This window comes from Cyprinus carpio, chromosome A19 (genome assembly GCF_018340385.1).
Source record: "Cyprinus carpio isolate SPL01 chromosome A19, ASM1834038v1, whole genome shotgun sequence".
NCBI lineage: Eukaryota > Metazoa > Chordata > Actinopteri > Cypriniformes > Cyprinidae > Cyprinus > Cyprinus carpio.
The window spans coordinates 7268269-7291733 of NC_056590.1; the positions used below are offsets into that span (position 1 = coordinate 7268269).

Below are 23465 nucleotides of genomic sequence, written 5' to 3' on the forward strand. Positions count from 1 at the left end.
AATGGAGACTTTTTGCTTAAAGTTCCTACTTTAGAGTTTCAGATGATGTGTTTCAAGCTGTGCTCAGCCTTTCTCTTGCGATTCATCTCATCTCATTAGAATCTCTGAAGCTCCTTTAATCCGTGTATGAGCTCTGCTAAACGTGCACGCTAACAGCTAATCACCCATGTGTGCAAAAGTACATACATTAGATATGGGATCAAACACAATGTCAGGATCCCCAGAAACCCCTCTAAAGGCTCTTCTGCTTTCTGTTTCATAGATCATCACATAACAATGAACAAAATGATGATTATCGCTGACTAGAGATTATGATCTTTATCTTATTCTTTCAATGACCCCAAAATGTATTACAGCAATAAGCCACGAGAGAATGAGCATTACGCTGTGATCTATCCAGCCATGATTTAATCTGAAAGCATAAATCCAATCAGATGTTTAATGTAGAGTTTTGACCAATGAGATTCCACCGTGGGCGGAGCTATAGCAAAGCCAGATCCCTATAAATTTAGTTTCTGAGATAAAATGAATGCAATGCACAGCTTATTGCTTTAATAAAGTTCAGTATATGTTCAGTAAACAGCTCAATTAGATAAGAGTATTAATACTAATAATCTAAATGTTTTTTCATCCAGTTCAGTTCATATGATTTTAATGCTTTTAAGATTTCTTGAATCAGGAGACTCATATTAGATGTGTACATTTGGTGTTGGGAGCTTTTAATTTGGACAAGTCAGCGCCCACCTAACAACCTCCTAGTTCACCTTAGCAACAACCTAACAATGCCCTAGCAACTACCTTGCATATGCCACTTTAGCAATCATCTAGAACCCTTTCATGCAACCAACTAACAACCTCACAAACTAGTTCACCACTAGCTAATCAATCACCTTAGCAATGCCTAACCTCCACCTCACTGTAGAACCCTACAATGCTCACTTGGTGATCCCCCCACCTTAGCAACAACCTAGCAATGCCCTAACAACCCCCTAGAACTCCTTAGTAACCACTTGGTGATGCCCTAAGAACCCCCTCTGTAGAACACTCTAGCAACACCTTAGCACAACCTAGCAATGCCCCTAACAACCACCAAGAACCACTCTATAATCACACACCTAGCAACAACCTAACAATGCCCTAGCCCCTTGCTGCCCAGCAATCATCTAGAACACACCCAACTACACCTAGTTCCCTTAGCAAGCAATTCTTCCCCTACTAGAACATTCTAGAACCTCCTTAGCAACACCTAACTAGCTCTAACTGCCCTTACTGTAGAACATTCCCACTTAGCAACAACCTAGCAATGCCCTAACAACCCCCTAGAACTCCTTAGTAACCACTTGGTGATGCCCTAAGAACCCCCTCTGTAGAACACTCTAGCAACACCTTAGCAACAACCTAGCAATGCCCTAACAACCACAAAGATCACTCTATATCAACACCTTAGCAACCACCTAGCAATGCCCTAGCAACTACCTTGCAATGCCCAGCAATCATCTAGAACACTTTAGCAACCAACTAAAAGTCACCTAGTTCACCTTAGCAACCACCTAGCAATGCCCTGACTTCCACCTACTGTAGAACATTCTAGAACCTCCTTAGCAACAATCTAGCAATGCCCTAACAATGCCCTAGAACTCCTTAGTAACCACTTGGTGATGCCCTAAGAACCCCCCTCTGTAGAACACTCTAGCAACACCTTAGCAACAACCTAGCAATGCCCTAACAACCACCAAGAACACTCTATATCAACACCTTAGCAACAACCTAACAATGCCCTAACTTCCACTTACTGTAGAACATTCTAGAATCACCTTAGCAACAACCTAGCAATGCCCTAACAACCCCCTAGAACTCCTTAGTAACCACTTGGTGATGCCCTTACAACCACCCACTGAAGAACGCTCTAGCAACACCTTAGCAACAACCTAGCAATGCCCTAACAACCACGATTTAGCAACATCAGCACCTTAGCAACCACCCAACAATGCCCTAGCAACTACCTTGCAATGCCCAGCAATCATCTAGAACACTTTAGCAACCAACTAAAAGTCACCTAGTTCACCTTAGCAACCACCTAGCAATGCCCTAACTTCCACTTACTGTAGAACATTCTAGAATCACCTTAGCAACAACCTAGCAATGCCCTAAAAAAGCCCTAGAACTACTTAGTAACCACTTGGCGATGCCCTAACAACCACCCTCTGTAGAACACTCTAGCAACACCTTAGCAACAACCTAGAAATGACATAACAACCACTTAGAACACCTTAGAACACAGTCACCTAGTATATAACACTAGTGACCTAGCAACAAACTAGCAATGCCCTAGCAACACCTTAGCAACCACCTAGCAATGCCCTAATAACCTCTTAGAGCTCCTTAGCAACCACCTAGCAATGCCCTAATAACCTCTTAGAGCTCCTTAGCAACTACCTAGCAATGCCTTAACAACCACCTAGTATAGAACACTTTAGCAATGCCTTAGCAACAACCTAGCAACCACTCATAACACCTTAGCAACCACTTAGCAATGCCCTAACAACCACTCTCTCTAGAACACTCTAGCAATGCCTTAGGAACAACCTAGCAATGCCCTAACAACCAGCTAGTATAGAACACTCTATCAGCGCCCTATCAACAAACTAGTTAAGCCCTAGCAACTATCCTGCAACACCTTAGCAACACCCAAGCAATCACCTAGAACTAGGAATGTAACGATACACCTTGAGCTGGTTGAAAATTGATACAAATATGTGACAATTCAAATCAATACAATTTAAAAAAAAAATTTTGATGACCTCTGACCTCATACAGGGCGCTTGCTGAAGGTGTTGCTATGGATACTAACGCTCTTATTAAAGCTGCTCAGTAATGCTGAAGGGGCTTTGAGTGGATCAGAGAGGCAAGTGTGCCATTGATTAAAATGAGAAAGAGAGCTTCAGGAGGAAATGCGATGATATCAGTGAATAGATATGCAATCTGTGGTTGACAGCAGAAATACATATATACACACAGCAGGTGATGTCACTGTGCATATGTAGGTCAAATTTGTCTTTTGTACTTCTGTCATTTAAATAACCAAGTTACACACGCTACAGCACTTGTTTGTTTTTCTGTCATGACTTTCCATTGAGTTCTTGTTTTTATACTGATCTAGCAATAATTTCTATCACGTTATTTATGGTCATTAAGCTGTTTTTCAGGTGATTTCAGGTTTTACTATCTTTGTGGACATAAGTAAACTTGACCAACACACACTCATTCACATAACAAAACACACATGCCAGAGGAAAACTATATTACTAAAGCTTTGTTTTTTAAATTGCTCAACAGCCTTAAGTTTTCAATTATGATTCATTTGTTTCAAAATAGTTCTCTTTACATTTCTAAGGAAATATAAAAAGACAAAGAAGGGACACACAAAAGAGTGTGCAGTACAAGTATAGAGATATAAAACTGAGACATTTTTAAGCTTGAGCCCAGTTTGAGACTTTGAGACATCATTTCGATCTCTTCCTCCGCATCTCTAGAGACATGTGTAAGTTTATTGGGGTTTTTTCTCTAGAAAAAACATCCGGGAAACTTGAGCAAAAGTGTTAATTCGCCTCTTTCTTTGTCTCTCTAGGAGAAAGAGTTGAGATGTTAAAGAGATCTTATTTGTGGATCTCTTTATATTCATGATTATTTTATAGCGTCAAGCATTCATATTACACAACATCAACTTTTCATTCCATCCTGAGATGATCTTTCTGTCTGACAGACGTGTTCTCAGAGTTTTCCCTGCGCTGGACGTGCGTTGAGAAATGCCTTTCTGTCTCATGGACCGTATCCAGCAAAAGACAAGATCCACCTCGCCAGGATTATCAGGTGAGAGATTTACTTTTGTGCATTTGCTAACCGCTTCATTCAAAGCTTATTCAAGCTACAGCTTTCTTTCAAGAAATTGATACTTTTAGTCGACAAGGACGCATTCAAATGATCAAAAGTGGCAGTAAAGACATTTATAATGTTACAAAAGATTCTATTTTGAATAAATACTGATCTTTTGAACTTTTTAAATTCATCAAAGAATCCTAAAAAATAAAATGTGTCATGTTTTCCACAAAAATATTGGGCAGCACAACTGTTTTTAACATTTATAATAATCAGAAATGTTAAAATCAGCATATTATTATGATTTCTGAAGATCATGTGACACTGAAGACTGGAGTAATGATAATGAAAATACAGCTGCGCATCACAGAAATAAATTACATTTTAACAGATATTCACATAGAAAACACTTGTTTGAAATAGTAATAATATTTTGTAATTTTGCAGTTTTTGCTATATTTTTAATCAAATAAATGCAGCCTTGATGAGCAGAAGAGTCTTATTTCAGAAATGTGTGTGTTCTCTGGCAAATGAATCCATGAACTTGGCATTTCTAGCGTCAGGCTATCATACATGTTGTACTGTGGTTGTGGGATTATAACTCTTACAATCACAGGATCAGTGTAAGAGAGGTTAAAGAACTTCACACCGACCGCATAAAAACATCCCGTGTGTGTGTGTGTGTGTGGTCGGTTGGCTGACTCATCAGCTGTCTGTTATCGCTGTGACTGATGGCCGCTGTCCAAACTTCACTCCGATTGGATAAAAACATCCCGTCAGATGGTGGAGTGTGAACGTGTGACAGCAAAAACAGAATCAGAGAGCTTTGCATGTTTTAACGAATGCACACATGCACTCGATGAAAATGAGCAGCTTAATGACTTTAAAATGCAAATCAGTGACAGCATGATAATGTTACACAGCATTTCATATTAAAGCAAATGCAATTTGAGTGTTACAACCATTTCAACACTTTTACATCTTTTTAATTGCATTCCTGGTCTAACTGTGAATTATTCATTAGTGCATGTTATTCTAAATAAATTGCATTTAGTGTATTGTTTTTATTGAAAAATAGACATCACTTTTCATAATTTAATCAATTCCTGCCTTTCATTTGGAAATACTGTACATCACAAATTACAGAAGCAAAATGGGTTTTTAAACAGTGTTTAATATTGTAAAAAAGCTAAATGAAAAACAGCAATAATATAAAAACACAAATAGTCAATAAATTATTACATTTCTTAAATCACAATGAAAATATTTTTTTCTGCCTTTAGCAGAACTGTAGACTGTTTATGCATGTCAAGTAATGTTGCAAATATATTTTATTGGATTTTAATATTTCTAGCCCTCTGAGAAAACTGAATTATTCTGTTTCTACCCATGAAAAGATTTTTAATCAAGTTAATCTAAATGTAGTTTTAGAATATTTAGGAAAAATGCATTTTAAATATGTTATTTAGTGTCTATTTTATATTTTAATAATTCAAGTATGGTTTTCACCAAGAAGCTGACATGCCATTGAAAAACATCCATTTGGAATTTATCAGATCTGTTTTATAATAATGCTTTGTGTTTTGTTCATGGGCAGCCAGGGGCGCTGCTAAGGATTTTGGGCCCCATGAAAAGAATCTTGACAGGGCCCCCAACACAGCTGAGAGTTTTTTTCAAATGAAATAATGCGCGGTACAAGTTAGTCTCATATATTGTGTTAGCACATTGAACTCCATATGGGACATTCCTCTAATAACTCTACTTCGTTACTGCATGTGAGGGTACATATGTACTGTGCATATTGTTTAGCACAAGATTTACTTGTACAATGTACAGACATATTGTATGGACAAATGACAATGTTTAGATCTAAACCGTAATATGTTTTATTTGACAGTTTTAAATGTAACCCACCTTGAGCACTCTTATACACTGAACTGTAGTTATATTTATAATACCGCAATTTAACTTATGTCTTATCTTTATCCTAGAATGAACAAAATCATGTACCGCGTTTGAATTTGGCATTCAATACTGTCTCAAGAATCACAAAGCAGACTGCCGAATTTCCTAAAACTTAGGAAAAATGGTCACAAACTTTTACCTATTTATTGTGGAATAAAAACGAAATATACTCATTTTTATATAACGTTCAACAAAGTCATTTTGAACTAAATTTGATCTTTGCACGTGGTCGATCAATTTGACATGCTCATGTGAAAAACATGATCATGGTTTATTTGAACGATCATGTTTTAATAAACTCCAATCTCTTCAAGTGCACTGTACACTCATGGGCAGCTGAAAGTAGTTTTACAGTAACTTCCAGACAGCTTTTTATCAGAGTTCATTTAGACTGATTGTTCCAGACCGATTCAGTGTTAGAAAGGTGGGCTCCGCCGGTTAAAGAAGCCGACCCCGGCTGCATTTATTTGATTACCCTGCTCTAAAACGTGCTAACTTATCAAAAACATTATAAGAACCTGTCCTCATGTAAACAAAGCGTTCGTTGCATAAAGCTTAGAAGGCTATCTGAATGGGCGATCCCCTTTTAGCTATCTGATAAAGCCACTCATTGTCTGTGAATGATGCGGCAACTACTGTCGAACCTTTGCCTCTTTTTCACTCTCAACTTTTTTTCTTTTTGACTTCCAGTGTTGAGGCATGTTCAATACTCTTCAGAGAAATACATGCCAACGCTATAAAGTGAAGTTCAATCATTTGTTGTGCCTGATTACATGCAGGAGCGGACTGAACCATTCATGTGAATAGAGTGGTGAGGGGACCACGGACTTTGTGTCCTAACAAATGGACGCCTGGAACAGCATTGCTGTAAGTTAAATTTTTTTTGTGGAACGTGATGCATTTATTTTTCCGCATTCAATTTTAATGGCGCTTCTTCTGCTCCTCCGCGCTAGTCAACAGCCCCGAGAAGGGCTGCCTCGGAGCTGGGAATGGGCAGCTGCAGGTTAATAAAGTGACACTGTCAAAGCTTTAAGGGTCTTTAAATACTTTGTTTTAAGAAATCACTATGCTGCTCCCAATAGCTGCATTTATAAATGTAAATAAAACATTAATTTTTTTTGCTAATGGAAAAAATGTAATTTTATTCTGTGATGCGCAGCTAATTTTCAAATTACTCCAGTCATAAGTGTCAATTTCCGAAATTATTTTTATACAATAATTCTAATAAATAAGCTGTAATATAGATTAGGCATTTATAATTTTTCAGATTCACGATGAAGAGAACTGAGGTGTGTGTGTGTGTGTCCATGCAGGAGGAGTTATGTGGGTGTGGAGCTGGTCCAGTGGCTGGCTGGAGCCTGTGTGTCGGTTGCAGTGCAGGTTAAATGGCGTCCTCGTGTCTGGCAGGTGCTGCTGGAGCTGGGAATAACTGCACTCAGGTTACGTAACCTGTCTTATTGTACTATCATTGATGTTAGTAGCATCTATTCTTTGTGACCGATTTTAAATGTAAGTAAACGTTTTAGTAATTTTTTTGTATTTTTGTCATTTTTTATTTTAGTTATTTGTGACCCAGTCATAAGGGTAAATTTTTCTAAATCGAGATTTATACATCATCTGGAAGCTGAATAAATAAGCTTTCCATTGATGTATGGTTTATTAGAATAGGGAATCTGAGGTGTGCAAAAACAAAAATAACAACAACAAAACAACATTCTAAATATTGAGAAAAATCAGCCTTTAAAGTTGTCCAAATGAAGTTCTTAGCAATGCATATTACTATTCAAAACTGAGGTTTTGATATATTTATAAAATATCTCCATGGAACATGATCTTTACTTAATATCCTAATGATTTTTGGCATTAAAAAAAAAAAAACCAATACAATGTATTTTTGGCTATTGCTAAAAATGTACCTCAGTTACTTTAGAATGGTTTTGTGCTGCAGGGACACATTTTAGTACTTCCAACTTGACAGTTTTTTTTTATTTTTTATTTGTGTGTATTTTATTTAGTTAAATGTTTATTTAATTTCAAATGTATTTTTTTTTATTGTTTTAATTTTAGGTAAACACTCACACTGCATGTTTGGAATGTTATACTAGGTACTGCTACATTTTTAGAATTTAGAATTTCCAGTATGCAGTCTTGAATAAAGGAATGGAATATTGTATGGGATATGTATGGAACTGGAGCACACTGCATGGAATACTGTATCGTGTGAAGAATCGGCTGTAAATATAATGGAGCTGTTCAGTCATGATGTACGTTTGTAGGCCAACCCGCAGTCAGATCCCCCTTGAAATCCCAATGGAATTTCTAAAAACCATTTGCAAAACCAAAAAGTCAAAAAATTACAACTCAAAATTAACGCAAACTTGATCAGCCCTATATCACACCATATGTGTGCCATATTAAAAATCCCTCTCTGTCCTCCCCTCAGTCGACCAGCGGCTGGTGTTTGAAGACTCCAACACATATTATCAGTTCTCGTTCGAGGAGTGCGACGCTCAGGGCTGTGAATTTCGTAACGAGGAGGAATGGCAGAACGGTGTCCGTCTTCTGCTGCAGCTCGTCCCCTACGTCCAGTTCAGGGTCGTCAGCCCGTAAGTATAAACAACATGCATGTTACATGCTATACACATACACATACATGGTATAGAAAAGAATCACCCCTTTAAAATAATCACATTTTGTTATATAAGTTGCACAGAGTAAATACAAAAACTGTAAAACAAAAAAACTGTGTCCGTCTTCATGCAACCAAATGTGATTATAAATATATAAATAAAAAAAATATAAATATTACAAATTATTCAAATAAATAAAATAAATAGTATTAAATACTTAGTAAATACACTACAGTGCACTAGTTTCCATGATTGTCTTTCATGCGTCCGTCTGATTTGGATGCAGCAGGAAACAGATTGTTCTCGTGACCTTTCGAATCCTGTTTAACCACAAATCATCCTCGTTGAAGAAGGAAAGGAAATATGTGTGTGTTTGTTTTGTGTATGAGTGTATATGATCTTGTATATGAGCTTTTAGTTGGCTTTTAGTCATGTTATTGATCAGTTTTACGCTATTGTTCAGAAGTTTGGGGTCAGTACGATTCGTTTTCAAAGAAAATAATGCTTTTATTAATCAAGGATGTATTCAATTTATCAAAAGTTTATAATGTTGCAAAAGATTTCTATTTCAAATAAATGCTGTTCTTTTGAACTTTTCATTCATCAAAGAATCCTGAAAAATAAAATTTATCGCAGTTTCCACAAAAATATGAAGCAAAAAAAGTTTTCAACACTGATAATGAATATAAATGTTTCTTGAGCAGCAAATCATCATATTAGAATGATTTCTGGAGATCATGTGACACTGAAGACTGGAGAGTAATGATGCTGAAAATACAATTTTTAATCATAGGAATAAATTATATTTTAACAGATATTCACATAGAAAACAGTTATTTTAAATTATTAAAATATTTCACAATTTTTACAGTATTTCTGATTAAAAAATAAAAAATGCATCTAAGAAGAGAAGAAACACAAAAATAATAAAAAATCAAAAACAAACCCAAACAAAACTTTTGAACAATAGTGTATTTTCTGTATACTCTAGGTAAAAATTTTATTAAATTAGTTTAAACTATTTCCAAACACCCCCAAAACCCCTCAAAATCTCCAAAATATCTCCTATATATGTCTTCACACCTTCTAAAAATGTCCATGTGACATTACAAAAATCTAAAGATATGAAGGTGTTTTTCTCTCTTTTTATGCGGCTCTTATATGCATTTTATGATTTGCATGTTTCCTGTTGTCCACGACCCAATTATAACAGACCTGCGGCTCATCATTTTTGTGGTCACTGAGTCAAGCTCAATTCGATTGAACTAAGCTAAGTGTAGATGAAAGGATTTTGAGTGGTGCTTAAAAAACGTGTCTATGGAGCTGACCGATGAGATTGGATTCATCGGGGCAGTTTGTGTTAGCCGTGAAGGGCGGAGGATGATATCGCAGAGAGATTAGATTCTGAACTTGACAGCTGATGTCAATTGTCAGGAATGTTAACAATTGGAGACGGCGTGAGCGTTGCCGTTTGGGATTGAATGTGATGGAGATAAAAATACTCTGTGATGCTGGGCCTAATTCCAAAGCATCTTTCAAATGCGCCGCATGCAAAAACATAACATGCAACGACTAGGGTGTATGTTCGATTGTAATGAAAAGATTATATGGTTTTGAGTCATCAAACAAAAAGACCTCAATTTAAGTGCAGTTCTAAGTGATTGGTAATATGCGGGCTTTCCTTCATTTAGAAAATCCTGGAACTATGACATAATCTTCCTGTTGCTCATATATGTTGGTCTCAGAAGATATTGCAGATTACCGCCAATTAGAGGCCAAAAACATGTTGGTGGTTAATCTATTGTCTGTCAAATATAAAAGAGAATAAGAAAAAAAACTCATGTAGGATGGCCTTTGGTGGTTACAGTTTTTGTAGCACGCTGGCTGGACTGGTGTAGGACTAGTTATGGGAAGGGAAAACCGGTTCTGGAGACGAACTATTTGAGTATTGACACTGCAGTTGAAAATAGACCTTTCTGAGTATTCAGAGTGAAATGACACAACAGTTAAAAGACGGTACAAAATTCACGTCTGAACTTTTTTGTTACTGCTGCATTTTTAGTTGGTTTTATAAAGAGGAGCCAACCTGCCAGAAATTTTAGATTTTTATTTATTTTATTTAGTTTTAGTTTTTATTAATATTTTAACTGTATTTACATCAACAATCCTTCTACGATCTATATGCTCCTTTATTATCTTCTCTGTCTACCAATCGATTGTTTTATATACTCCTACTTCCTATACTTATTCCCAATAAAAATCATTTATTCCACAAACTTTCTACACCACAATAAAAATCTACACCAAACCCACAATCAAGACACAAAAAATCGTGCACAGCAAGACGAATAAATTATAAGATTAAAACAGATCCATACAAACAAAGTTACTAAATAACAGACAGAAATAATTCCAAATACCCACAGCTAGTTTATACGCTTAATAAGAAAAAATAATTTTAAGAGAGTCTAAAAATAAAGTCTTGTTTAACAATTGCAATTGTTTTATCACTTTACAGGGTGTGGTCGGGGTGAAGATCAAATTTATTTAATTTTCCTTGTGTATATACATTGTATTTATTTTATTTGTGTGTGGTTCAATAGTAGATATATATAATAATATATATAATGGTATATATAATAAAATATATATATATATGATTATACTCATTATATGTTATATTACTATATTATACATGTATTACATTTTATTTTTTTGGTATTTTACAATTTTATAAAAAAATTATTGTTTAATCTTTAATTCTTCATGTATTACACTAGTAAAAATAATACATATTTTTCCATAGTATACAATAAATAAAAAACTATACAGAAAATAATAATATAAATCAAAAGGAAAACACCGACAGATTACTAAAAACTGGAATTTTGGAATTAGGAGTATATATGACGTAAATAATTGCTGATTAGGGGGATGCTAAAACCGAAGTTAAAGGGGGGAGGGGGTGAAAAAAAAGTTGCAATTGTTTTTAATTAGTTCCTTGATATATAATTTATTTCCCCCTCCTATTATTACATTTTACTTGTATTTTTTTATTCAATGCTGTATATTGTCATGTTTTTAGTGGTTTTTTTAATTTCATGTGCATTCATCCCTCATCTCTATTTACTTTCCTTCTCCCCGCATCCGTATATATTCTCTTACCTTTACCCGACAATAAATATACAAAAAAACTAACTCCAATAAATGAAAAAAGGGTTATGAAATCTTCAATACTAACTTCATAATTTACTATACATATAAAAGTCATTAATACAGACATATAACCTAAATGTATTTTTAATTTTTCAGTATCAGATTAAACATAACTATAAATAGATCGCTTTATTATGTATTTCTGTATTTTCTGCAGGTTTGCTCCTTCGTGTGGTTTTTTTATTTCAATAATTTCCTTTAATTTATTATCCTATCTCTTTATTTTGCTGCAGTTTTTCTCCTTCGATGTGACTGTGGTTTCTGTTGGTTTGCGTTGTTGCGGTCGTGACCGTCTCTTCAGCAGAATTGAAACCCCTGGAGCTGGAATGGGCGGGTCCAGGGGTGTGACCGGGTCTCTCTACAGCATAATTGAAACCGCCTGGAAGCCTCACAGGGACGTGATGGCTTTTTTCCACAAGGTGTCCCAGGATTGTGTACTTGCGATACTCATGCTCGCTTTCGTGCCTCCTCCCAATCCCCACCCCCCTACACACACTACACACCCACACCAGACAGCGACAGAACCTCCCACCACCACCCCCCACTCACGACCTCACGTCTGTGCCTTTTCTGCATGCCTCATCTTTTGCATGTTATTTGAATGTTGTTATTCTTCGGTTAAGACTAAGTAATGCTTCTGTTGTGCAGATGAGCGTGCATTTGCGTATGGCGTGTGCGTTATTCTAACTAGTCTACATTATTGGCCTGTCCCGTGTGTGTGCATTTGTTTGAGCCTGAGTGTTTGTGTCAAGTGTGTGAATTGGCCAAATCTATGTTCAGTTCTCGTGGTGTGGGGTTCGTGTGGGTATGCCTGATTTCCCAACGGCGATTTGTGAATCAACTTCGGAACTTCACCGTAACCACCTCGTGTCTGGGTGTAGGTAGAGACAGACGAGGAGACTACATACAGAAATGAACCAGTGTGAAACAGAATTGTGTTGAATTGCAAAGACCACTAAATTACGATCTAGGAGAAAAGAGACGGGGAAACTTTGGCTCCTACGTTTCTGCAAACTTCTAAATAACTGGCCCCAGTTTGAAGCTGTGTGTGATACTTGGTGTGGAGTAGGTTACAACATTCACAAGGCGCGTTGTCCCGGATTATAGCCATTTTCATGGCTTTATTTTTTTTTCTCGCTCTATTGGTGTGTTGTTTATTATAATACTTCAAAATCTCAGTCTGCTACTTTTACTAACCTCCTAAATTAATAAGAATGATGCTAATCCCCTAAGGAATCATATAGTCTATGCGCAAACAAACCTACTATTGGTTGAGAATAAAACTTTTAACAACAAGGATTCAACGCAATTTTTTATTATTTTGTGTATTATGTATTGTTATGTAGGTAGGTATTATTATGTAGGTAGGGTTATTGTTTATTATATTAAAGATTAATCAAGACATATTTAATATTAAAATTTATTATCATAATTGTTTTTTAGAAAATTATTTCTGTGGGTGCTATAAAGAACCCCAAACTCAGATAAAATAAATAATAATAAAATAATAATAATAATAATATAATATTTTGTTTTGTTAATAAATTAAATAAATAGAACAATATATATATATATAGTATACATCTAATATATATTATATATAAATATATATCTATATATATGATTGTTTTGTTTCATTTTAGTTTTAAAAAATCGAACAATTTGAACAATATACATCTTAAAATGATTTTTGTAAATAATTTCTTATATTTATTTAATTTATATTTTAGTTTTAAATTAAATCTTTTTTTTAACTTTTATTTTTATAAAGTAATCCAGTTTGTTCAGCTATTGTTATGCAAAAGTGTATAAATACTAATCTAACAATTGTATAAACAATACACTGTAAAAATGGAAAACGGAATGTATACTCAAAAAAAACAATTTTTTTTTTTTTTTTAGTGTAGTTTTTATATTTAGATAAATGTATTTTTTTTTTAATAAATTTGTTAAATGGTTTGTAGTTGTGCAGTTAGTTATGAAAAATATAATATAATATAATATTAATATAATATAATATATATAATATAATATATATTTTGTATATAATATAATATAACACGCATTATTATTTTGTCCATCAGACGCCTTAAATGTGGATTCAGCTTCATGTGTTTGATATCAAAAGCAAGTTTGATCCAGTCGTGTGTGTTTTGGCTCGAGCCTCAATGTACTTCGAGGCCCCAGTACAGCATTACGCGCCAGGCACGCTAGAGAGCTGAGGGTGGCGTAGATTGAATAATTTACTTTGTATTTGTTATTTTTATTTCAGTGGTTAGTTTTTTGTAATTTTAGTTTTTAACTATTTTAGTTCCAGATAGTAATTTTAATGCTTCAACAAAATGAAAATGAGAAAGATGTTGCTAATGCTTTGGACGACTAACTGACAATCGTTTTTTTATTCATATTAATATTATACTTTTTCAAATATCGTACTTACCGATATTATTATTAAGTTAATTGATATGCGAATTAGTATTTTATTAATACTTTCAAATTTCTAGTGCTTAGTTTAGTTACTTTTGTGTACATTATTGTGTTGTTATTTTGTAAAAAATGTGCTTTATGTCAATTTTTTAAAATTTTACTATTTAGGTTTATTTATATATTTATTTCAGGTTTTAGTTTTTAGGGGTTTTTTATTTCTAGTTTAGTAATTTTAAGTGGACATTCCAATTTAATACTTAATTTTTATATATTTTGTGTATTGTACTAATCAACTATTATGAGTATTATAATATTTGTGAAGTTAGGATTATTCATATTTTTAAAATATATTTTTTAGGACCATTCAGATTTTTTTTTTTTTTTTTTTAAGTGTTAGGTAAATTTTTTGTTGATTATGGTATAGGCTTTTTGTCATTTTTATTACACAAATTTTTGTTAAAAGAGATATTCCGTCATATGTAGGTGTGTATTTGCATTATTTATTATTTCCATATTTTGAGTTCTGGTTTTGTGAATAAGAAATGTAGAAATGTTAGGTGGTTTCAGGCTTAAACTAAACGAAAATTATTCAATGTTGCCAAGAATAAGTTTTACATCTTTTTATTTTATTTTATTTAGTTATGGGGTTTTATTTATTGTGTATTTATTTTCTAACAACTTTTTTATTCTTGAATTTTTTCGTTTCCTATATTCTGGTTCCTTTTATTTATTTTATTTAGGTTTTGATTTTATTTTATTTTCTTTATACACACGCTGTTTTTAAAATGAACGACAAAGAATTTGTAGTTAAACGATAAGGAACCCTGTTTTCTAGGTGATACTGGACACACTCTCTGAATTTTACACATTATGATTATTTATCCTGGAAAGCTGTCCTCACAGTCAGCGATCACTGCTGAGTGTACTGGTTCTATACTGCACAGTGTAAGTAGTAATACTAGTATTCAACGGGTAGTCCGTTGCTGTCTTCCTTATTCTGTCTGTCAGCAGTAATTCCACATTAAGTGCATACTTGGCCCATTGTGCTATCAAGAGCGCCTCTTAAAACCCTGGAATGACACTCACATGAAGTGCATCATTTGGGACGGGGCCGACACTGAAACATGAGGTCTGGCTGCTTGTCTTCCAGACTAGTGCACGGTGTCAGAGGTCGGGCTCACATGGGAAGTGCTGCAGCGAGAGAGGTGTTTTATCACTCGTGTGTGTGTTTTTCTCTCTTCCGACCCGAGGAAGAACGCGGAGAGAAGCGTGATATCTGCAGCGAGATCCTGCAGATGAAGGCTCTGGAGAGACTCACATCCACGGTAAGAGTCTGCGTGTGTCTGCTGATCCCTGACTCTGTGTCTTCAGTGTCCTGGTGTGTGTAAATATCCAGTGCCGTTTGAAAGAGTCTCATCCATCACACAGACTCTCATCTGACACCAGCGGACAGAGAAACATTCATTTCACTCAGCGCTCGCTCTCCACCAGACCACTGCTGCTGCTCCCCATCAGTGCTGGCCCAACCGGTTACTGGTTCCACCGTATTCCAGATCGACCAGACAAACCTCATTTGACCAATTTCAGAAATATCATGGAAAATTAACAAAAAACCTCAAATCATGAAATTTTCTAAATTAATTTTTTAAAACAAAACCAAATTTTGTAGTTTATTTTATTCTTTGTGCTTTTTTATAATATCGATTTTTATTTATTTATTTGTATTTTTTTAAATATTTCTTATGATATTTATTATATGTAATATATAAAAACTATATCTTTAAAAAATATATAAAAATTCATAACATGTATATTGCTCTAAATAATGTTCAGGCTAATTAGGAAGCCTCATTATGCACGAAATTATATATATAACTATATATATATATTATAGCTCTATATAGTCTAAGATATATATATATATATATTAAGTATATGTGTGTATACACACTATATAATATTATATAAAATGTTATAATATTTTAAACAAATACATTGATATAAATATATTAGCTACAAATTGATTACTGATTATTGTGATATTCCTAATATTAATTAATTACTATACTGCTGATGGGGAAAATTACTAGTTTTAGTTTCTTATGCATTACTTTTCCACATAGTTTTTTCGCTGTCTATTTTTGCTTTTTTTATTTGAATGTTTTTTTCATGTGCAAAAGTGTTTGACCATATTTGCACATAATATATCTGTCTCTTTCTTTCTTTAATTAATTAAAAATTATTTGAAAAAAACCCAATTAATAAATTCAAAATAAATCAAAAAAAATAAAAAAATAATATATAAATATATATTTAAAATATTAACAAATATAAAAAAATATAATTATATATCATCTATAGTAAATTTAAGCTAGTATATATGTGTGTAAACAAATATAATAAAATATAATATATAAGATAAAATATAATATTTTTTTTTTTTTTTTTAAAAACAAATGACTTAAACGTGTATGAAAATATCAATAAATTAATAAATAACAAAAAATAAAAAAACAATAAAAAAGCAAAATAAATAACAATAAATAAACATTTTAACCAAAAAAATTACTTAAACAAAAAAATGAAATAAACGTGTATGTAATTATTGTTAATGTAACATAATGCATTACAAAGCCTGATCATGCTTCACTGGTAACCACCGAGCACAACATCCCACAAAACACAACAAAAAAAAACAAAAATTTTAATCTAAAAAAATATATATATATCTCATAATATATATAAAATAGCTCCTCCAAAATTAAAAGCCTAACAACTAATAAGTGTATCACCATAGCCCCCTCTCGACTCTGAGTGTTGAATCAGTGTTAATATCCACACAGCTGTCCTCCTCCAGGATCCCAGGAGCTCATTCACAGCTCTTCTCTCTCGAGCTCTTGTGTTTGGCTTTGCTCTAGAGATCCTCGTGTGCTTTCAGCGCTCATTTGCATGTAGAATAAAGTAAAAATAACTCAATTAATATGCCTTTAACATTAACTGGATTACATTCTAAAACAGTGTTTTTTGTTTGTTTTTACCATAGGTGCAGAATGAACTTGCTGCTGCTCTCGCAAGAAAAGCCAAGAAGTCAAGTAAGATGCTTTTCGTATTAAAAAATTTTCTACAAATTTTATCCAAGTTTCATAAAAAACAAACATAATAATCTTAATACTTTACTCCACAATAACCACCGAAACACACCCACTTTAAGCTGCGTCCATATATTAATTCCTCTTTCTCCACAAGAACCACCGAAACCCACTGAAGACAAAAGCAAGGTAAACACACACACTCACACAATCTGACTTCCTCTTTAAGCTGCGTCCATATATTAATTCCTCGTTAAAATATTTTCCTCCTAAAGAAATAAGTATTTTTTAAAAAATACATTTAAAATGATGATAAAAGTAACCTTATAAAGCTGATTTATTTATCTTTGTTTTAAATATTTTTTTACTTTTATTTTAAATATTTATTTTGTCAATTTTGATGTTATCCAAAAGAAATCTTTAAAATTAATTATATATATATATAATTTATTTATTTTGTGTGTGTGTTTGTTTGTTTGTTAGTTTTAAAGGTTTATTTTGGCAATTTTGCCTTTATAAAATAACCCCCCCCCCTCCCCCAAAAAAAAAAATCTATAAGATAAATAAAAAATATATTTTTTATTTATATACTTGTTTGTTTGTTTTATTTTAAATATTTTTTGTCATGTAGCCAAAAACAAGTCTTTAAAATATATATATATTTTTTTCAAAAAAATATTTATTTTAAACATTTATTTTGGGCCATTTTGCCTGTATATTTAGATAAAATAAATATAGCCCCAAATAAAATCTTTAAAATAAACCAAAATAAAATAATCCACTCAATCAATCAATCAATTACAAAAAAGATAATTTTTGCCCTTTTAATAACAACAAATAAATTTAGCCCAAAATAGATCTTTAAAATATATATATATATCAAAAAACCAATTAAAATTACACTTAATTTAAAACTTTGCAAATAAATGGACATGAAATATTTATTTTGACTTTAACTTGAAATTTTTTAATTTTAATCAGCATATTATTATGATTTCTGAAGATCATGTGACACTGAAGACTGGAGTAATTGACACTGTGAAAGACTGAGTATGGCAGCAACAGCTGCGCATCACAGAAATAAATTACAGTTTACAATCTATTCAGATAGAAAACAGTTATTCTGAATCGTAATAATATTTAAAATTTGTACTGTTGTTACTATATTTTTAATCAAATAACTGCAGCATTGGTGAGTTCTTTCAAGAACATTAAAAAATGTTTTCTTGGTGATTCACAGAGAGCGAGAGCGTCTTAATTCACTGTGAACTTGCTTTTCATGAGGTTACATGTTTGATTAGACGTTTGTCAGCGTATTTGAAAGTACATGAGATTACATGTGCAGTCATGTTTATTTCATAAAGCTTGTGTGTGTGTGTGTGTGTGTGTGTGTTGTGTTGGTTTGTGAGCTGTTCCTCTGCGTCAGGTAGTATTCACAGCCCATCTTCTTTCTTCAAATCCAAACAAAGGAAATCCCTCTCCTCTGGACCTCAATAATTATATACTCTCATACCCAAGAGGCAACACAGGCCCAGATTAACACACTCATGGTCTTGTGTAGCTGTTGCTGTCCAGCAGGAAGTTTGCATCACCATATCAAGCTAATGAAGTTCAATGAAGTGTGTGTGAGTGTGTGTGTGTGTGTGTGAGGTGTGAGTGAGTGTGTTTGTTGTGTGGGTGTTAGAGTGGGGAGTGTTTGGGGGGGGTGAGTTGTTGGTTGTTTTGTTGGCGTGTGTGTGTTGTGTGTGTGTGTGTGTGTGGGTGAGTGAAGCGTGAGTTGGTGTGTGGTGGTGGGTGTTTGGTGTGTTGGGTGAGTGAAGCCGTTTGAGTGTGTGTGTGTGTGTGTGTTGTTGTGTGTGGGTGTGTGAGTGTGTGAGTGGGTGTGTGTGTGGGTGTGGTGGTGAGTGAGCGTGTGGTGTGTGATGTGGGTGTGGGTGAGTGAGCGTGAGTGGGTGTGTGTGTGTGTGTGTGTTGTGTGTGTGGTGTGTGAGTGTGTGAGTGGGTGTGTGAGTGGGTGTGTGAGTGTGTGTGTGTGCGGTGAGTGTGTGTGTGGTGTTGGTTGTGTGGGGGTGAGTGTGGCGGGGGTTGTGTTGTTTGGGTGGTGTGAAGCCGGGTGGGTGAGTGTATCGTGAGTGGTGTGTGGTTGGGTGTTGTGTGGTGTGTGTGTTAGGTGGGTGGAGGGTGATTGGGTGTGGTGACGTGGGTGTTGTTGTGTGTGTTGTGTGTGTGTGTTTTGTGGTCATGTGAGCGGGAGGGTGTGTGGGTACTGTGGTGTGTTGTGGGTGAGGGGGGTGGTGGGTTTCAGGGGGTGTTTGTGCGTGTGTTGGTGGTGGCAAAGGTGTGTGTGTGTGTGTGTGTCGTGGTTTGTGGGGGCGTGAGCGCGGGTGTGGTGTGTGTGTGGGGTGTGTGTGTGCCGTGGAGGGTGTGGGGGGGTGTGTGTGTGTGGGGGTGTTTTGTTTTTGGGGTGGTGGCTTTAGAGTGAGTGGTGGTGTGTGAGTGTGGGTGCGCGTGTGGTGTGGGTGTGTGTGTGTGTGTGTGGGTGGGAGTGGGGAGCCGGGTGTTGAGTGTGGGTGTGTGTGTGTCTGTGGGTGTGGGTGTGGTGGGTGGGGGCTGGGGTGGGTGGTGTGTGCCGGGTGTGTGGCGGTGGGGGGGGTGAGCGTGTGTGGGGTGTTAAGTGTGTGTGTGGTGTTGTGTGTGCGGGGTGTGGGTGTGGGGTGGGTGTGGGCAAGGGGGTGTGTGTGGCGGGGGTGGGGTTTAGTTGGTGGTGTGTGTGTGGGAGTGAGCGTGAGGTGGGTTTGGTGTGGTGTGTGTGTGTTGTTGTGTGGTGTGGGTGCTGTGTGGGGGGGGTGTGTGGGTGTTTGTGGGTGTGTTGTGTGTGGGTTGTGTGTGGGTGTGGGTGTTTTGTGGGTGTGTTGGTGTTAGGGGGTTGTGGTTGGTGTGTTGTGTGTGTGTGTGGGGGGTGGGCGTGAGGTGGGCTGTGGTGTGTGGGGTGTGTGTGGTGTGGGGGGTGGGGGGGGGTGAGTGGTGTGGTGAGTGGGGGGTGTGTGTGAGTGTGTGGGTGTGTGGCGTGTGGGTGTGGCAAAGTTGGCAAAGGTTGGGTGGGGTGTGTTGTGTGTGTGGGTGGATGTGGGTTGGGGGACCGAGGTTGTGTGTGTGTGTGTTGTGTTGGGTTTGTGTGTGTGGTGTTGGTGTGTGTGTTTGTGCTGTGTTTGCTGCTGTGAAGCGTGAGTGTGTTTTGTGTTGTTGGGTGTGCGTGTGTGTGTTTGTATGGGGGGTTGTGGTGGTGAGTGTGGTGTGCGTGTGTGGTGTGTGTGTTGTGGGGGTGTGTGTGTGATGTGGGTGGTGGCCGTGATGGGCGTGTGTGTGGTGTGTGGGGTTGTGTGTTGTGTGGCGGTTTGTGTGTTTGTGTGTGGGTTTTTGGGTGTGTGTGTGTGTTGTGTGTGTGGGGTGTGTGAGGTGTGGGATGGGTACGTGTGTGTGGGTGGAATGTGTGTTGTGTTGTGTGTTTGTTCGTGTGGTGGCGTGTGGGTGTGTTGTGTGGTGGGTGTGCTGGGGCGCTGGTGGGGTTTGTGTGTGGGGGTGTGTGTGGTGTGTGTGGGGGGTGGTGGTGTGGGCGTGTGTGTTTGGGGGTGGTGTGTGTGTGTTGTGTGTGCACCATAAGTGTGTTTTTGTCTATTGTGTGGGAGCGTGGAAGGGTGTTGTGCAGGGGTGTGGTGGGTTAGGTGGGTGTGATGGGTGTGTGGGGCGTGTTGTGGGCAAAAGGAAGTGTGGTGATGTGTGACGTTGTGTGTGCAGTGGGTTTTGTTGTGTGAGTTTGAGTGTTGTGTGTGTGTGTGTGTGTGTGTGTGTGTTGTTGTTTGTGTGTTTGTTGTTGTGTGTCGTGTTTGTGCGTGGAGTGGGTGGTTTGTTTTGTGATGCTGCAGTGTTGGTGTTGTTGTGGTGCGTTGTGAGTGGGTGTGGGTGTGTGGTGTGTTGTGTGTTTGTACAGTTACGCAGGCTGAGAATCTGAATTAGTTCTCCTCTGTGTTAGTGGACTGTCATTCGCCCATAATTACACATCTGCAGTACATTCAGCTGTAGTCTTAAACCAACAATAACAACTAATAAATACAATATAATTAATACAATACCATTCACACATCCAAATTGCATAACAATAAACGTAAAAAAATGTATTACTAAGAGAATGATACCTTAAAATTGTTACCATAGTTAACAATACAAAAATTAGTAAAATATAAAAAAAAGTACAAAATAAACAAAATACAATTAAAGCATTACAAAGCGATTGATGCTTTTTAATGTTTCACTAATTATACACAATTAACACAATTATTACACAATTATTGTTATATTAAGTATTATGTAAAAAAAATAAAAACTATAAAAAAAAATTAATTATAAATTAAAAATATTTAAAAATATTTAAAATTTTTATATATTTAAATATACATATAAAAGTATAATGTAGAAATATATTAATTATAAATAAATACATTTAAGTTTTCATGCAATATTTCAGTGTGCTCCAGTTAAATCCTTAAGTTTTCATGTTCTACTGTTCCATAAGTTCTTTACAGTTAAACAAGGATATTGTTGTTATTAATTATAACATAATATTCATTTAATATACGTTAAATAAATACAATTTATTTTATTTATTTAATTTTAATGCTAGTTATTTTAAAGAAATATTATGTAGATATTATTTAATTATTACTTTATATCCTAGCTACTTTAAATCGTATTTCATGCAATACTATATTATCTTAGCGTTATTTAAAAATAATTGTTTAAAATCATATTTTTAATGACATATATGTACTTAGTTACATTTTTATTTTAATAATTAAAATAAATATTGTTATAGTGTGTAAAATTTTAACTTTTTTAAAGGAAAACATTTTTGTTTTCATGCAATATTGCAGTTAAACCCTTTTCATTTTCTGTTGTTGCATTAATTATTTACAGTTTATGCAGAGATATTGTTATAGTGTGTATTAGAATATAATTATAAAATAATTCGTTTTAATTTTTATTATTTTTATTTTCATTTTATTTTCAATTAAATCCTAAAGTTGCATTGGCACAGAAAAACTGAAAAAATCATTGGTATATATATATATATATAGATATTAGATATATATAGAATATTAATATAATTTATATATATATATATATATAGCATGCGCAAAATAAATAAAAAAAAAAATGTATTCATTCTTTTCAGTTTGCGTGGATATTGCACAGATTTGTTAAATATTAAAATGATTATGCAATGTATCATTATAATATAATTTTAAAAATAAAATAACTAAATAAAAAATTGTTTGGTAAATAAAAATATTTAAAAACAATTTTAAAAAATGCTTAAAATTCCAATTTTATCAAATTTAAGCAATTATATTCAATGAGAACCATCAAATACTCTATATTTTAAATAAAAAAAAAAAAAAGAAAAATTAGACAGCACCAGTGCACTGATACAACACCATGCAATGCTAGAGCTGGTGTATTTTAGGGGTTGGGTTTATTTTAACGGTTAATAGTGATGTTTTCATTAATAAGCAAACGCCGCTGATGGCATTATCACTGGTTCAATCTTAAACGTCCTCTCTGAAGCAGCTGTTGTCTCTAATTACAGTGTAGTACGATGTGGTGTGTGTTTGGTCATGTGATCTTCATGAATGAATATTTCAGCATCACTGTTACCTCAGTGTAACTGGGCTGCAGGAGCACAGAGTTTGTCATGACATATTCATGAGCTCCGGCTTGTGTTTTTCCATCTCTGTTGTTCTGAATGGCAGTCGGCTGTGTTTTCTCAGCACTGTGTCTCTGTTTTGCTTCGGTCCGGCCTGTGCCGGTCTGGGATGGTTTTGTGGGAAGGCAGTACAACCCAAACAAAACCGCCGAGTAAACAAACAATACAAACACACCGACTATTAAATAAACACAATGGGAAGCCAGACTGTGTATTATACAGGATCAGAGTTTTAAAAGCCCATAGTTCACACTCATCTCTTCAGCATCAAACTATTAAAAGCCCATATATCACTCCTCATCACATTATTCATTCACAATTTAAAGTGTTATTATAGTATTCTCTATCATAGTATTTATTCTTATTTTAAATTAGCTTTTATTTTTATTTTTATATTTTCAGTTTTCATTTTATTTTAGTTTGTCATTTGTTATGTGCTTTTGTCATTTTTGTAAGTTTTATTTATTTTATATTTAAAATTTAATAAAAAAAATTATTATT

The 23465-nt window shown here is 35.0% G+C and overlaps 2 protein-coding genes across 4 annotated transcripts in view; both read left to right on the top strand.

The window, feature by feature from the left end:
- LOC109065314 (translocase of outer mitochondrial membrane 7 homolog (yeast)) overlaps positions 1–23465 on the top strand; it is a 188802-nt gene that overhangs the window by 75380 nt on the left and 89957 nt on the right. The gene's annotated exons all lie outside the window — the stretch shown is intronic.
- Positions 17355–23465, top strand: part of LOC109107415 (rap guanine nucleotide exchange factor 5-like) — a 39655-nt gene continuing 33544 nt past the window's right edge. Inside the window, exon 1 of the mRNA XM_042776194.1 lies at positions 17355–17392. The gene's annotated coding sequence lies outside the window, so the exon portion shown is untranslated. The remainder of the gene's footprint in view (positions 17393–23465) is intronic.